At 34.4% G+C, this 13,234-nt stretch overlaps 1 non-coding gene across 1 annotated transcript in view; it reads right to left on the bottom strand.

Annotated features, from left to right (window-relative positions):
* The window catches only part of LOC18429995 (uncharacterized), a 115,131-nt gene that overhangs the window by 66,452 nt on the left and 35,445 nt on the right, over nt 1-13,234 (bottom strand). The window contains exons 15-16 of the transcript XR_016058575.1: nt 4,497-4,984; nt 4,037-4,376 (exon numbers count right to left, since the gene is read on the bottom strand). This is a non-coding gene — a transcript (uncharacterized LOC18429995). The remainder of the gene's footprint in view (nt 1-4,036; nt 4,377-4,496; nt 4,985-13,234) is intronic.

Here is a 13,234-nt window from a genome sequence, read left to right as displayed (position 1 = left end):
TCTACTTGAACCCCAAATTCTTATATGAAGATGAAGATATTGAGGCAAAAGCTACAATTATAGATAGTTTTAACGAATGCCTTGAGAGACTAGTTTCCGATCCACATATCCAAGATAAGATATCAACATAAGAGCTCATTTTGTATAAGTGTGCTTTGATGTCATTTGGGAAAGATATGGCACTAATACAGAGAAAAAAAGACGAACCAGGTAATATATTTTGTACTTTTGCTGCCTAGTTGTCTAGTTTTCTTTCAACTTTTAGGCTCCTAAAATTATATATGATAATGTTAAATACGTAAATTAATTATAAAATTTGTCCACATATTGCAGCCCAATGGTAGAGACAACATGACAATAGCGCTCCACACCTCTAGAAGATGGCTAATCAGATCCTGAGTTTGACAACTACTTCTTCGGGTTGTGAGCGCAATTAAAGTTCGTTTGAGATGGTATTTTTCTATTTTATATGCTTTTCTTGTTTACAAGTTCATCTTTCTAATAAACATTCAGAGAAGATAAGAAGATCATAATAGTCTAGTACTCATGCATGTTTTCTTATAGCTGCAAAAGAAATAGGTTAGAGCAAAGGAAGCTCAATGACTTGGTTTATGTTAGAGAGAATCAAAGGCTCAAGGAGAAGAAAAACAAGCCAAAGAAGGATCTCGTCGCTTCGAAAAGCATGGAGAATGCATCAAATTGGTTGGTTGGGGACCTTGGTACTAATAAGGTCTTCCTCGAAGAGGGTTTGACCTGGGAAATGGTCGAGGAGACTTTGGGACGAGCTTCTGATCTTAAGAGGGCCACTCGAGCAATGACTTATGTTGATCGTTAACACTCACAGAGGAAGAGAGAGAAAGAGGAGGCAGATTCAAAAGAATCTGTCGAAAAAGAGGAATATGTTGAAGAGGGCAATGATTTTCATGATAACGGCCTCGATTTGATGCAAATGATGCAAGGAATAACGATAATGACTCTGATTCTTATTGATTCCTCTCTCTTCTCTTGTAGTATCTTTATTGTGCCATTTTGGTTTGGGCTTTAGACATTTGGATTGTGGATGTTAGATAGACTTTTTTTGTCGTTTTGTACTATTTTGTTGTGTCGTTTTATACTTTTGAAAGTCAGTTTGTTGAAGACTTGGAGTGTTGGAGACTTGATTGTTATTATGGTTTATTTTATGGATATGGAATATGGAGCATTGGAGAGTTAATTTATTATGGTTTGATTTTTGAAATTTTGAACAAGTTTATTCTCAACATGCGATATGCCGATATGTCATATGTTTGTTATAAAAACGTATGTTACAATATTTTCAAATGCAATAAATTACAAAATTAGCACAAATCTATTCATATGCGTTTGAACAAATACATGTATATATCTTAAAAACATGTACTACAGGGGACCCGTGGTTTTGGGTGCCCGCTTGGGCACTGGGCCCCGGGCGGACCACCTAGCATTTTTTGAACCTTGGTATTTCGAAATTGTGATCTTGACTTCATTATTATACAGACAAAAAAGGATTTTCTCTGTGCTATGGTATTTATTGTATGTGTTGTAGTTACCAATTATAGTTTAAAGAAGCACTATTATAAATGTGATTCGAACCAGCCTTCGCACTATTAGAAGCATTTTCTACTCCAATTACCTTTAAAAAGTAGTAACCATTTAGGAAATTGGACATTATGTAATTCGAATTGTTTTTTATTTATTTCGTATTTATCATTATTATTATTTTGCTTGCATTCACATTATGCCATTGTGGTAGGGGAGAAATTCAGTGTAAGCATCAAGAACACACATGGATACATTATTGCCTGAATTAAAAAACAACACATGGATAGAGAGAGATTTTGACATCAAGCAGGTATCTTATGGTGGTCGAAGCAAACTATCATGGTGATTGAATCACAGTTCCCTGCTCCTATGAATGGTGGTGGTTGCTCCGTTATATGCATGCTACCTCTGCCATACTCGCAAGTGCTTTGATGTGTAGTGTAGCATCTTCGCACTCTATATGTTGTAAATTCTAGATTCAAAACCATAATGAATCCAGATTCATGACATGTGGAATCAGGAATCAACAAACATGGTATCAAGATTCAATAAATGTTGGAATCGATGTTCGAAAAATTTTGGGGCAGAAATTCCACAAATAATGATATCGAGATGAAAAATTTTGGGGCCGAAATTCAACAAATAATGGCATCGAGATTCCTAAAAAGGTATGAAACTAGATTCCTAACTTATGGAATCTATATCCTAAATTCCAGGATACGGTTTCTATAAAGATCCCATGTCAGAATCACTGAATCAGGAATCCGAACCTGAATCGCAACCTCTGCAAAGAGATTCCAATAACTTTGCATTGGAGTACAAGCCATCTCAATATTTTGTCATACGCATAGGCATAGGAAACAGAGATCACCAATGGGACACTACACCCAAACAATCTCGAGAGAGGCACAAGGCAAAGCAAACTACTCAGCTCTTATGCAGGACTTACCCTTCCAAGAGTTACATGACTGGGACAAAAAAAAACACAATAAAATGTGGAAGCAAATGAACAGACAAATTGGTTTTGACAAATGAAAATACCGTCAGAGGGTCTAGTCAAGATCACACAGATAAGTAATCTTTGATTGATTACTGCAGAGACGAAAGCTGCTACCAAAAAGGAAGTAAACAGATGCATCATACATGATGATGAAGATGATTGATGTTAAAAGAGTGAGCAAGCATGAATGAGTTTTCCCCTTATGAGGATACGCAGAATGCTAGAAAGTGTATAGCCAGTAATACAATAAGTATCACGTCAAATGTTAAATGATGAAACTCCATCAACAGAACCATCAAGAACAAGATTACGCTTGCCATATCATCTCAAATGAACTATCCATGATGAGCCTATTGTTATGACCAACACCATTGAGATTGTTATGAGGTATGGAAATAAAACTACAAATAGAATCGATGCCACCAAAGTTCCAAGCACAACTGCGAATACCAACTACACACAACATTGGTCAAACTTGGCCATAAAACATCAGGAAAGCAACAGCATGAGTGGAGATCATCGAGTGAGCATGTACATCTTTCTGGTCTCTAAATTATTTAAATATTGCCACTTTTTCCAGGTCTATGGTAGCTTAACATGAGAGTATTGAGAATTCGGGTTTATAATCCCAATTTAGTCAAAACATTGGGGAGATGAGTCATTATGTCAGATTTAAAGAGCCATGGGCTCCACTGCAAGACCAGTAAAAGTACTTAATGAGCATTTGAGAGTAGCTGTTGGCTGAAATTTTGCACAATTGAAATTCATTCTTTACAAACCCAAGTTGAGATTTTTTCCTTGTTGATTTCTCAGCCTTCCTTGCCTTCTAACATCTCTGTTTCGATCAATAATTTAATATTATTTGCACACCAAACCTACATGAATATATCAATGATTTTCAGTGTGAGAATATTCTAATGCCTACACACAAGCAACAACACCATATGGACAACATATATGGCGAACAAGATATCACAATCTCCACTCACACAAATATTCAGTGCATTCATGCAAACTGACAAAGATAACCATGTAGACACATATAACCTCTGCACATGTTGCACTTAATCGGACACCCGAGATCACATGAACAAAGCATACCAAGATCCAAATGCCTAGAGGCACAAAGATTTCCTGCACACAATCTATCACACCAATGAAACAATAATATAAACTCAATAAACCTCAGCCACAAATCCATCCGAGTATATTTTATCAATAGTGTGACATTATGACACTTAGCGAGACGAACTTCTTTTATTCAGATTAAAATAATATCAAAAATTTATGTAGTCAAATAACAACTCATGTAAATTAATGCAGAAAAATAATAACACTACGTAACTTCATATGTTATGCTTTCCACCTTAAGTTAACTGCACATACAAATGGAGATGGTGCCTAAGGATGTTGACATTTATTTGAGATAACAAACATTATAAACAAAGCAACAGTGATCTGAAAAGCATTCCTTACTTTCAAATCCAGCCGAAAGCTTTCTTGTACAAACATTGCAAGAGCTGAATCATCCTCCTTGTTGAGAAATATAAGAACACTGTCAACATTCATAATCAAATAGAAAACAACTCGATCTTTGCCATAACCCAGCAAACCCTTTAACAAATGTACGCTCAGTTGCTTCCACACTTTCCGCATCTTGAGTTGATTCAGTAGAAGCAGTTCTGCCCGTAGCATTTGCATCACTTGCAGAATCCAATCCAGCATTCAAGATACTCAAATCCAACCCAAACTCAATAAGAGCAACAAGTGTGGGCCTATTGCAAAAGAAGTCCAACCTTGACATTCGAATGTTCATCTGACATGTTTTAATCAAAACAAAATCAATATTCCAGTATATGAAGATAGCACACTGATGTAAATAACACAGATAGCCTTGTCAAATAAGCGGTACAGAATCTAAAGGTCAATAGAATACCTGCATATCTGTCCCACTGTATTTAGGAGAACCAGGATGCCTTGTCAAAAGGGTAACAGACACAAAATCAGATATATCACTGTCCTGAGCCTCATAAATCCGCTAATATACTTTCCACACACCTGACCACTGTCATGAAATATGAAACTGTTCATGGGACTACTTGTACCACAGCACCCAGAGATGTCAATGGGATCAGAAAATTCGCTAGAGGGCATCTCAAGATTATTCAGTGAGTTAAAGCCCAGATTCGGTATGGAAAATTCCGGCAATGCGTCCTTAAAATTATCATCATCTTCCAACATTGGCTTGGACAACTCTGCTCCTCTCGGTGAGCCACAGTGGGCATTAACAGTGTCATCTTTCAATACGGAACATGCTAAATACTTTATAGATCCTGAGAAACGGCCTTGAAGCTCATCTTTGATTTTCAAAGAATGCAGCTTCATTTTTACAGTTAGGTCACCTCCCCAATGAACAAGATTTAACTGCAGACAGCCAAAACCTTGTTCAGAACAAGATCGCAACAGTTCAAAGCTATCGCCTGCAAACTAAATTAATTGTATTCTTCAAACAATAGAAGGATTAGAATAGAAAAACTAAATATATGGAAAGTGAACTCAAAAAGAGTAGCATTCACAAGAAAATGTACACCTTGAATAATATAAATCACAAGTAACAACAGACAAGTTTACAATGCAAACAGTAGTATTTCATTTCACTAGAAACTGCAAAACACGACACATCTGTACAATAACGAATCGAACAACTCATGAAGAAAAACCACAGCATCCTTCAAAGTCAAACGGGCATTGCCAAAGTTCGTATTTTTCACAATTCAGGATGCCAAGTTGCAGTATTTCGGCTTGGAAAAGTCCTTGAGGGTATATGCTCCTCAGTTATATAATGGAGTATTTGCCTAGAAAGGAACAATATATCCATAGAATGTGTAGCTAAGATGAAGATGTTGAGATAGATGAGTAGCAAGACATTAAAGAATAGAATTCGGAAGTAATACATCTGAGGGAACTTGGGGCTGGCTACAATAGGTGATACGATAAGGGAAAGTAGACTTAAGTAGCTGGCCATGTGCAAAGTCAACCTCGAACAGCACTATGTAGGAAGGTAAGATTCGATTTTTCAAGTGAAAGGCTCTAAAAGAGCAATGGGAAGGTCAAAAAAAACATGGATAAAAATAGTGAGAAGAAATATGGTGACTTATGGTCTGACTAAGGGTATGGCTTTTGATAGAGCGAAATGGCAGAATAGGATTTAGCCGACCTCAAATAGTTGTGATAAGGCTCAAATGATCATGATGACGATGCCTGTAAAGGACAACATGATCTAAAACTACGTAGGAATGCAGCCCTGCAAGAGAGGATTTGCAAGACATTGATTTCCTTGCATTTAGCTCTTGGGGAGTTCAATGGTATCACAAAACTCTTTAGTCTAAGAGTTTGTTGTGCCTAACAGTGAGATTAACCAAGGAGATAGAATTGTGCCTCCTTTGTCACCTCCCCCATTAGTCTCGCAAATATATTATCCTCAATGAGCTTAATGGTTTGATCAATGACCTTATAGAATTGGAGGGATTTCATGAGACGATACACCATCTACTTTCTCTGGATTGATTGGAGTGGAAGACTTGACAAATGAAAAAGCCATGTCACTTCTTACAGGACGGGTCCCCTAATTGTTGAAGATGATACCTCAAATGTAATCAGATGGCCCAACGGCACCTCCCATACCTTTGGGGGATGATATACAATACGGAGGAGATAAGTGAGATAGCACAGCATTTCAATTTCCTTTCACCACATCCTTTGTAAAGCCAATATAGAGCCTGGCGCATTGGCCCAATGATGCAGGAAGGAAAGGTCAAAAATTGAATCCACCTTTTTCCCAAACCTTAAACAAGTAAATTCAGAAATAATGGAGAAAGAACATGATTGTTAATCAAGCCAAGAGAAGAACTTTCCTTTTTCAAAAAATAAAATTCACTCCCATAACATATGCCGCCCAAAATATGACATTCAATATTTGCTAAGCCTATGGAACCCTAATTTAACTTGAGATTCAAGAAATCATTTAAGACTATAAAATACCCTTAAAAAATACAAAAATTTCAAAACTAACCTCGCGAACAGTAACAAGTGAACAATAACATGTGAGCAGTAATGGTGAACAATACCAAGAATAGTAATTGTAAATAGTAAATAAAAAATATATAAGAAAACCCTAGAATCCCCAAAAAAACTTAAAATTTTAAAAAATAAATTCTAAAACTAAAAGCAAAATATACAACCTTTAAAATTCAATAGAAATTAAAAATACATATAATTTTTCCCTCCATCACCAAGGGAGGAGTTGGAATGAAACCAATCCAAGTTGTTCATCTGTCTTCTTTATAGCATGCAGGATTTCCTCTTCTCCCTTTGTTCCCCTCCACCCCTCTTCTATCTTTGCTCCCCCCCTCTCCTATTTGTTCCTCACCACCCCACTTCCCTTTATGACCTGTATACCCTCTTGTCCCTGGTCTCTCAATGTTCCCTTCCATCGCCTTCGCGTCGCCTCCCCCTTAATCCCCGCCAAAAATAAATTAAAAAAATCATACATTTTCTTTCTCCCTCATGCATGCCTCCATGTTAGTTACATATCAAAAAAGAATATAGATGACTATAGCCTTTTCAGTAAACTTTTTAACAATATATGCCAATTTTTTCGAATTCGATGATATGCACATCTAAACTGCTGAAATAAATATGATAGAATATGATGAAGTTTCATTTATATAAATATCATAACATATATTTCAGAAACATGGAGAATCAGACCACATTGAATAGCCAAAATACATAAACACTACGCAACGCCTATAGGGAAGAATGAACAATGATTTCGCCTATGCTCATCACCGTCCAAAGTTCATCGCACAGTCACAGTTGTCCGGCAGTGTTTCACTTGTCATTTTTTTTCTACAAATCGGAATTGTCTGAAAGGACAATCTAATAAAAATATAAAAAAAGTGATTCGCAAAATATAAATTGATCGACCTACCCCTGAAAATTTATAGCGGCATTTTGGTCAATTTATATTTTGTGAAATATTTTTTTCATATTTTTATTACGTGCGCCTCACTAAGATGTACACACGCTCCAAATTTCAAAACATTGCGATATATAAAAAGAAAAATGAAAATTGAAACACTACCGGACAATCATGACTGTGCGATTAACTTTGAACGGTGATGAGCATAGGCGAAATCACTATTCATTTTCGCCTATAGGCATTGGGAAGACTTTTTCTATACATATATATATATATATATATATATATATATATATAAATGATCCTCTGAGCCAGTGGGCTCAAAAGAAAACATGAGCCCAACAGCCCAGATTGAATCTCGGCCGATTTGACAATCACGGATGTTCGGTAGTATTTGAATTTTAATTTTTTTTTTACTTTAATTTTTTTTTTATAAATCCAAAACGCTTGATGAGAAGAACACAAGCCTAAAATTTCAAGCCACACCTAATAAAAACATAAAAAAAATAATCTGCAAAAAAACAATTGACAAAAATAACCCCGAAACTTTATGGGTGTATTTTGGTCAATTTTTTTCATGTTAAATAGTTTTTTGATATTTTTCGAAGATTCACCTATATTTTAAGAACATGGGCCTAAAATTTCAAGTGATTTGGATTTGTAGAAAAAAACTTAAAATTCAAACACTATCGGGCATCTGTGATCGTCAGATCAGCCCAGATAGAATCTGGGTCAATGGGCTCATTTTACTTCTGAGCCCACTGGCTAACAAGATCATTTTCCATATATATATATATATATATATATATATATATATATACACGGTAATTTTGTCATGCTTAATTGTTTATTGAATAGTATATCAAATAAAATAGGCTAAAGATTATTTTAAGAAATAACTAACAATAATTGCCCACATAAATTACCAGATAGTATAACTTTGAATAGCCAAAGATATATAAATATATATATATATATATATATATATATATATATATATATATATATATATAAGAAAACTCTTTCAAACGCCGATAGGCAAAAATGAACAGTGATTTCGCCTACCCTCATCACCATCTAAATTTCATCGCACGGTCACAGTTGTCCAATAGTGTTTCAATTTTCATTTTTTTGGTCAATTTCTATTTTGCGAATTATTTTTTTTCATATTTTTATTAAGTATGCCTCAATAAGATGTATACACACTCCAAATTTCGATTCATTTCCAGTAGTAAAATAAAAATAAATATTGAAACATTACTTGACAACTGTGACAGTGTGATGAAGTTTGGATGGTGATGAGGGTAGGCGACATCACTGTTCATTTTCGCCTATAGGCGTTTTGAAGTATCTTCCACATATATATATATATATATATATATATATATTATTGAATCTGTATCAATATCAACAAGTAAATCTGTAAATGTTTTGAATAAAGTCATTACACAAAAATGGTTTATCTTAGTAACAATAGTCATAAGTGATGAATATGAATTTCAATCTTTAGCATTAGTAGATTCAGGGGCAGATCTCAACTGCCTAAATGAAGGACCAGTTCCTACAAAATATTTTGATAAAACAACCCAAATCTTGAATACTGTTGATGGAAGCAGATTGTTTATCAAATACAAACTGTCAAATGCAAAAATCTGCAATGAAGGCCACTGCTTCCCAACTACTTTCATAATGGTCAAAGGACTCAGCCAAGCTGTAATCCTTGGAGTACCATTTCTCACCCTTTTATATCCAATGAAAATTACTCAATCAGGAATTGAAACAATTGTTCATGACACTCATATAAAATTCAATTTTCTTGATAAACCAAAAATCAAAGAGATCAATACAGTTAAAAATCATATCAAACAAAAAGAGGATTTTCTAGGATCATTATAACTTGAAATCAATCATAAGGTTGTTACTGAAAAACTCCAAACGAAAGATATGATACAAAAAATACAACAACTAAAAGGTATTATTGAACAAGAAATATGTCATGAATTACCAACTGCTTTCTGGAACAGAAAACAACATATTGTTGTATTACCATATGAACCCGATTTTAATGAAACAAAAATTCCAACAAAAGCTCATTCTATTCAGATGAATACGGAATTACTCCAAACTTGTCATACGGAAATCAAAGATCTCCTCCAAAAGAAGCTTATTCGTCCAAGCTTATCCCCATGGAGTTACTCTGTGTTTTATGTCAATAAAAATGCTGAGCAAGAACGAGGAGTTCGACGATTAGTCATCAACTATAAACCTCTAAATAAAGTCTTACAACGGATTCGATATCCTATTCCCAATAAAAAAGATTTATTGGATCGATTAGCAAATGCCGTTATCTTCTCAAAATTTGATTTTAAATCTGGATTCTGGCAGATTCAGATAAAAGAAGAAGACAAATATAAAACTGCTTTTAATGTTCCATTCGGACAATATGAATGGAATGGAATGTAATGCCATTTGGTCTTAAAAATGCTCTATCTGAATTTCAGAAAATTATGAATGATGTCTTCAATTCTTATTATAAATTTATGATTGTTTATATAGATGATGTACTGGTCTATTCTGATTCTTTAGATCAACATTTCAAACATCTTCATACTTTTATCAATACTATCAAACATGCTGGTTTAATTGTTTCTGCTAAAAAACTTAATTTATTCCAAACCAAAATCCGATTTTTAAGACAATATTAACCAAGGTACAATTATCCCCATTGATAGATCAATTTTATTTGCTGATAAATTCCCTGATAAAATTGTAGACAAAACCAAATTGCAACGATTTCTAGGATGTCTTAATTATATTAGTAATTTCTATCAAAATCTTGCCATAGAAGCCAAACCTTTATATGATAGGTTAAAAAAGAATCCTCCACCATGGACTGAGATCCAAACTTTGGCTGCAAAAAGACAAAGAATTACCTTGTTTAACACTTCCCAATCCTACTGCATTTAAAATCATTGAATGCGATGCCTCTGACTTAGGTCTCGGCGGCATACAAAAACAAATGTATGATTCTACTCAGCAATTAATTCGCTTTACTTCTAAAGCATGGAATCCTACACAAAAGAATTATTCTACTATCAAAAAAGAATTACTTGCCATGTTACTAAGTTTCAAAGTGATATTTTGAATCAACATTTCTTGATACGTACTGATTGTAAAGCTGCTAAAGACATTTTGCAAAAGGATGTTCAAAATCTTGTTTCAAAACGAAAATTTGCCCGTTGGCAGACGATATTATCCGCTTTTGAATTTTCTATTGAACATCTTCCCGGCTCTACTAATTCGTTACCTGACTTTCTTACCCGTGAATTTTTACAAGGGGGCCGTATATTACCACCACTACCTGAACCAGATAGTATTCCTTACAGTTTACAGTTATTTTTGCACATTACTCATACAAATATGAATACATCTCAAGGTAACATTCATGGCAAAAAAAAAATGGACTTGGTACCTTGTCTCATATCTGGGCCTCTTATGCCCAGTTCTTCTTTACCAATAACACCCATGTCACCCATGCGATCGACAAATGTACCAGAATATTTCATCCAGACTCCTCCTCAAAGTCCAATACAAACCCCTAGTCCGGCATTTACTTCAGCCGCCTACCCAAATAGACAAACTTCCTCCGCTTCAAAGTCAGTTTATGTTGAAATCGCATTTCTGGCTGATATACCCATATGAGACAAGCATATAAACATTGACTCAAATAAATTAGCTCCCTTTTATCTCACTAATCACTTGAACCCTACTAATGGAGCCAAGACTCGTGAATGGTATGAGGCTGTACTCATGGAAACTGGTTCCGTATCCATCGTACATTTCTATCAAGGTAAGACTAAACTATATGCATATTCTAAATTACAAATTAAAAAATTATTATCTTATGAAGATTGGGGTAATAACCCTATGCAAGGCAAAAAGTTAGCCAATCCTGAATTCCAATACAAATATTATAAGTATGCTGAGTATATTGAGGCCTGGCATAACGTCTTTGCATATCAAAATCCAAATAATACTCATTCTTAGTATGTCCAGTTTAAATTCCCTATCTTGGAACGGTTCCCTAGCTGGTTCCGACATTGGTTCCTAATATGGGGATCACATACTCAAATATTACCAGATGAATTTCAAGCCTTTCAAGAAAAATTTGCCATTCATAATACGTGCACTCCCCAAGATGATTATCACCTATACTTTATGGCTGTCTATCAAATCCCATGGATTCTAAAATGGGATTACTCCCTTTCTGAAAATAATATCAATAATTTTGAATATGTCCCTCGCCTTGGTAAAACCATCAAAATCAAATGGTGGGATATTTACAGTACTAAACCCTCCTCTTTGACACTCAAACAAATACCTCCTCAATTTGACATAATTCAACCCCAAAAAAATAATACTGTCAGCCTTCCCACATTTTCTGCATATCTCAAAAAGATGAGACTATCCCATCCAAATGCTACTCTCGAAGAACTAGAAGAGCATCTCTTGCAAATCTTTACCACTTCAAATCCAGGACCAACTACATCCGAAGAAACAATCCAGTCAGGAAATCTACTGCTAGAAGATTTCAGCCAAGATCCAAATGCATGATCTGACAACCCGACAGATATGACATAAAGAAACAAATAGATAAACAAAATATAAGTGGTAAAAGGGGTTAGGGGATTTCTGTGAACAGTTTGGTTATTACATTGATAAAAATAAACCTCATGAGTTACATAAATTCCATAAACGCAAACATAAATTTAAATCTAAACAAAAGCAAGATAAACCGCCAAGTGTTTCCAAAAAGAAAAAGAAATTTACAAAAAGATTTGCTTCTAATAAATCTTCCCAAAGAAAGGATAAAAAATTACCTGTCTGTTTTAAATGTGGAAAAGTTGGTCATTACAAAAGCTAATGTAAAGTCAAAAAGAAAATTGCTGCTGTAATCTTAGATGAAGAAATAAGAAATAAAATATATGATATTATCCAAATCTACGATTCTCCATCTAGTTCAGATTCAGATACTACTTCATCCAGTAATAATACATCTTTTCTTGGTAATATCCATGATGAAGACCTTTATTGGTCAAATACATCTAGTAGTTCCGAAAATGATGATGACATATGTAAATGTCCTATTCCTACTTCTAATATTCATACTTTGACAAAAGAAGATAATCTCATATTAGATTTAATAGAGAAAATTTCTGACTCTGATGAAAAACGAGAAGTAATTACACAGTTTATCAATCTAGCTAAAACAAAATCAAAACCTATTCCATTAATCAAACCTTCAGATGAATATAATTTTGGCTTCTATGGCAAGATTTTGATAGAAATTACTAATATAATTAAGACATCCTAGAAATCGTTGTAATTCGATTTTGTCTACAATTTTATGAGGGAATTTATCAGTAAATAAAATTGATCTATCAATGGGGATAATTGTACCTTGGTTAATACTATGTCCTAAAAATCGGATTTTGGTTTGGAATAAATTAAGTTTTTTAGCAGAAACAACTAAACCAGCATGTTTGATAGTATTGATAAAAGTATGAAGATGTTTGAAATGTTGATCTAAAGAATCAGAATAGACCAGTACATCATCTATATAAACAATCATAAATTTATAATAAGGATTGAAGACATCATTCATAATTTTCTGAAATTCAGATAGAGCA

The sequence above is a fragment of the Amborella trichopoda genome, chromosome 6, assembly GCF_054954075.1.
Source record: "Amborella trichopoda isolate Santa Cruz 75 chromosome 6, AtrichopodaSantaCruz75HAP2 v2.0, whole genome shotgun sequence".
Lineage (NCBI taxonomy): Eukaryota > Viridiplantae > Streptophyta > Magnoliopsida > Amborellales > Amborellaceae > Amborella > Amborella trichopoda.
Note: the sequence above shows the minus strand (reverse complement) of the source record. Positions and strands in the feature narration are given on the sequence as shown.